Below are 4,813 nucleotides of genomic sequence, written 5' to 3'. Positions count from 1 at the left end.
TTTTTTTTTTAAAATAAAATAAAATAAAATCCTCATCATCCTTTAGCCTCCCCATGTAGTTCAGTTAGTCGTCCGCCGTCGCTTCTCCTTGTTCAACCCAATATACAAGGGTTTAGGTCTGGCCGCTTCTCAGGGTCTTGGTTTACCTCAGGAGGGGCTCTACCTGTCACGTGAAACTTGTAGGAAATCAATGTGTCAGCTCCTTGTACGGTTAACCTGTCTCGTGTCAGGGTCACCCTCAGGGTCACCTGCAAACCCTAAGAGGGTGGAGGCATAGGGTGTGTCTCGGTGACACCTTCCTTCTCCCTGCGGGGGCCCGCCCCCCCCCCCCTTTGGACTGTAGGGTCCTCTGGGAACCGGGACATTTTTAGTGAGTGGCTATTAACTCCTTCCGTTCTCCATCTCCCCCCCCCCCCCCGCCGCCGCCGCCGCCGCCGCCGCCGCCGTAGTAGTGTGCTTATTGAGGACAGTAATGGTGAAAGCCATATTCTTGTCGCTTGCCACGCGGTGCACTTGCACCCATGTTCCCCGTAGCTGTTTGTGGTCTTTGGACTTCGTCGTGGCCCCGTGCGGCGAAGGACTTTGCTTAAGCTTTATCCGTGGTCGTTCCTTTATCCATCACCCCCTTTCTGTCCCCCCCCCCCCTCCCGCAGCTTGATTTGTTATGTTTCCGAGAGAGACGTTCCCCCGCTTGACCCAATAGAATAAAAATGGCTCGTCCGGGGGCGCCTGGGGGGCTCAGTCGGTTGAGCGTCCGACTTCGGCTCAGGTCATGATCTCGCGGTCCGTGGGTTCAAGCCCCGCCTCCGGCTCTGTGCTGACAGCTCAGAGCCTGGAGCCTGTTTCGGATTCTGTGTCTCCCTCTCTCTCTGACCCTCCCCCGTTCATGCTCTGTCTCTCTCGGTCTCAAAAATAAATAAATGTTAAAAAATTAAAAAAAAAAAAATGGCTCGTCCGTCCGTTGTTGTTCTGGGAGTACTCTCTCGCGTGGTTTCGGTTTGACCGTCCGTCTCCCTCCCTCCCTCCCTCCCTCCCTCCCTCCCCGCCCGCCAAAATGTGTCTAAGTCCTCCCGGGAGCGCGGGCGCCGCCTGGGCCGCTCTGGGCCGCCCGTGCCTCACGGGCGCCCGCGGCCCGCCCGGTGTGTGCGGGGAATTTTCCGCGCACGTCCGCCTCGGCCGGCCGGGGAGTCGAGTGGCCGGTCTGCCCCCCCTTTCCAGCGGCAGCCGCCCCGATGCATTTTTCGAGTGTCCCTTGGGCTGCCGGGGACGCGCCGTGCCGGCCGGCCGGCCGGGAGCTCCCGAGGCGGACGCCCTCCGCCGGCCTGGGACCGAGAGGCGGCATCCGGAGTGGGCCGGGACGAGATCGGGCGGCCGGGCCGCCGGCTGTGCGCCCTCACGTCCCCGAGATCGCGAGCCGTCCCCGCTGACGTTTCGGTCGGTTGTCAGGCGCCACCTGGCGGCCGCTTTTATATAGCGTTTCCCCTCCGGAGCCTTGGCGACGTCGGCGTCGGCAAGGGATGCGATTTGGTCGCAGTGTCCGGGGCGGGGTTCCAGAAGGCCGGCGACGTTGGCGTGACCGTCGCGCTGTCGTCGGGGCGCCGGCGGCTGGTGCACTTGCCGGAGATTGAACCTCCGGGTATGTGGGGGGGGGGGGTAGCGGCGGCGCTCCCTGGGAGCGAGCCAGGGTGGGGGGCTGCCCGGACGGGTCGACCAGCACCCGCTGGTGCTTTCCTCCCCCCCCCACCCCCGACCGCGGGGACCGCGGGGACCGCGGGGACCGCGGGGACCGCGGGGACCGCGGGGACCGCCCGGGGCCGCCACCCGGAGACTGTGGCCCCGTCGGTCGCTTGTCGGTCCTTCCCTGCCAGGCGTCTTTTGTCTTCCCTCCCGCGTCGCGGTTGGGCCAGGCCGGGCCGGGCCGGGCCGGTGAGGACCGTCCTGAGCCTTGAGGGGAAGCCCGCGGAGGGCGCCATGGGCCCGGGCGGGGGCACGCGTGGGGCTCCCGGTCGTTGGACCCGATTTTCTCCCCAGATTTTCCGAGGCCCGCTGCGGAGTTGGGGACCGTGCCTGACCGGACCGGGCCGGGCCGGGCCGGGCCGCGAGGGGAGGCCCGTATAGGGCGCCAACGCCGGCGCGCCCGCGATCCCCGTTGAGGTCCGGCCGTCGGGGGCGCCTCCGCGGAATTCAAACCCCCCCCCCCAAAACAGTCCCAGCCGGCGGTCGGGGACTGGCATGGGGCCGGTCTTGCGAGGGCCGGGGAGGCTTCCGCAGGCGACAGCGTGGAGTGTTTTATTTTTCTAAGTCCCGACCCGGAGACGACCCGTGCACGGGCGAACGTGTAACGGGGCAGGGCCTTACCCGGCCAGCCCCCGCCCCCCCCCCAATCCCGCGATTCCCTGGTCGGTCGGTCGGTCGGTCGGTCGGTCCCGGGGTCGACCAGATGGCCCCCGGGGACTTCCGGGGGGGTGTGGTTGCTTGGCGGTGATGGGAAGATGCTTGGGGCCCGTGGCCGGGCCAGGGTCCCAGAAGGTCCCAGTGACCTGTGGCTCGGCCCCGCCTGCCAACGTGGTTATTTTTGTCTCCTGAAAGGGGTGCTTTTTGCTGCCAGGTAGGTGCTGACACGTTCTGATGTGGCGGTTGTCATCCTGTAAGAGAGACTTGGGCCTCGTCGTCGCTGGCGTGGCTCCGGGCTTGGCGGTGACGCCGAGCCGGACCCGACTCCGCCCTTGCCTGCCTGCTTGCTCGAGCCGTCTGCCTGGGCCTGCGCGCCGGCTCTCGTGCATCCAGGTGTGGTCCAGGCTGTGGCGCCACCTCCGGTCTCTGGCACCCGAGGGCGGCGTGGGGAGGCGGCGTGGGTCTTCTACCCCGTGCGCTCCCCGCTGCGGGCACCCGGCCGCGGTCGTGACAAGCCCACCCTCGCAAGGCTCCGTGCCGCGTGTCAGGCGTTCCCCTTTTCCCTGGTGGGTTGTCCGGCTGCCTGTTCCCTGGGAGAGGCGGGGGAGGGGTGCTGGCGAGGCTGAAGCAGGTCCTCCTCTGGTCGCTGTCCTCGCCGGGCGTTTCCCCAGCCCCCCCTCGCCCCAGGACTGCCTCGTGTGGCGGTAACCGATCGATGTGGTGATCTCGCGCTCTCCCGGGCCGGGCCTAAGCCGCGTCAGACGAGGGACGGACACTCCTGGCGGGTGGGACCGCTCTTCTCGTTCTGCCTGCGGGCCCCATGCTCCTCCTTCCCGCCTGTGGGCGGTGCGGGGGGGTGCAGAGGGGTGCGGACTCCGGCCCGACCCTGGCCTCCCGCCGCTGCGGGGCTGGGGTCGGCTGACGCAGCGGACACTCTCGCTGGCCTCTCCTGGCTGTTTGTGGTGGGTGGCCTCCTCCCCGTGGTGGGGGGGGGCCGCACCCGATGCCACGCTGCTCGCCGCCTGGGCGTGCTGAGCGCGCGGCGCCTGGCCCTCCGTGGTGCCCCTGGAGCGCTCCAGGTCGTCTCAGGTGCCTGAAGCCGAGTGGTGGCGCCGTTCCCTGTTCCCAGCGGACCCCCCCTTTGGGTCGCCGCCGTTGGCGGAGATGCCCGAGGTGGGCGGGTGGCAGAAAATCGGTGAAGGGAGGCACACCCGTTCCCCCCACTGCGGGGAGCGGGCGCCTTGTCGTCCCCGCCCCGCAACGGCCGCTGTTGCCCGGAGGGTGCGGGGGACTGACTTGGTGGGGCGAGTTTGAGCGATCGTGGCGGGCCGAGCCGGCGCTGTGGCGCTTGGCCAAAACCCCCTGTGAGCGAGGACTTGTCGGTTTCTTGCCCAGCGCGTTGCTGCCGGTGTTTTGCCTCGGTTTTTCTCGGGCCTCACCCGGAGGCGCGGCGCTCCTTCCGGGCGGCGACACGAGCAACCGCGCGCGTGGGGAAGGCAGGCGGCCCCCGTTGTGGGCCCTGACCGCGAATGCTCAGGAATGCCCTGTGTCACTCCGTTGCCGTGGACCTTTCTCCCCCGCCCCGGGTCCTGGTGGCCCCGGGAAGAAACGCCTTTTGTTTGGCGGGTCCCGATGGGGGGACGATTTGGGTGGGGGGCGGCGCGCCCTTGGTGAGAAAGCCTTCTCTAGCGATCCGAGAGGGTGCCTTGGGGTACCGGAACCCCCCAGTCGCTGCCCCTCCTGTGCGCGTAGTGGCCACCTGTGTCAGGGTGACTGCATGCCCTTGTGCGTGTTAGGCGGAGCCTTCTCTCCCGCGTGAGAGGAGGTCTGTCGGCCCCGCGGTGGGGCCGAGTGCCGCTCTTCGCCTACCGCGGCCTGCGCCTCCCCCCTCTGAGTCGGGGGAGGGTCACGCCAGGCCTGGCCGGTGTCCGGCGCCGGGGCCCGTGCGCCTCGGGCGTGTGGTGTGCGAGCGCGTGCGCATGCGCGCGGTGTCCCCCCGCTTCTCCCGTGGCGGTGTGTGTCCCGAGGGGCTTGGGGCGCCCCTGCGCGCCCCGCCCCCCCCTGCGCCGCGCGAGCGGCGGCTGTCTCCCGCCCGCTCCCGTTCCGGGCTCGCCGCTGGCGGGTGGCGCGCGGGCGCGGGTCAGGGCCGCCTGGCTTCGGGAGGCGCTTCCCTGGGGCGTGGCTCCGGGATGGACCGAACGGATGGAGGTTGGAGACGGGCTCCCGCGGCGGGGGTCCCGTGGGTCTGGACCCCAGCGCTGTGCGTTGTGGGGGGGGGGCCTGGCTCGTGGGGGAGGCTCGCTAAGGGTGCTGAGGCCGGCTGGCGCCGCGGGCGTCGCGGGACCGCCCTCGTGCTGGTGGCGGTGGGATCCCGTGCATGTTTACCCGGTGGCCCGGCTCGTGTCTCCGTTGGCGCGCC

Source organism: Puma concolor, unplaced genomic scaffold (assembly GCF_028749965.1).
Source record: "Puma concolor isolate L17-30 unplaced genomic scaffold, mPumCon1.1.hap2 unalloc_scaffold_65, whole genome shotgun sequence".
NCBI classification, from domain to species: Eukaryota; Metazoa; Chordata; class Mammalia; order Carnivora; family Felidae; genus Puma; species Puma concolor.
The sequence above is the reverse complement of the archived record's forward strand: the minus strand, read 5'-3'. Positions refer to the sequence as shown.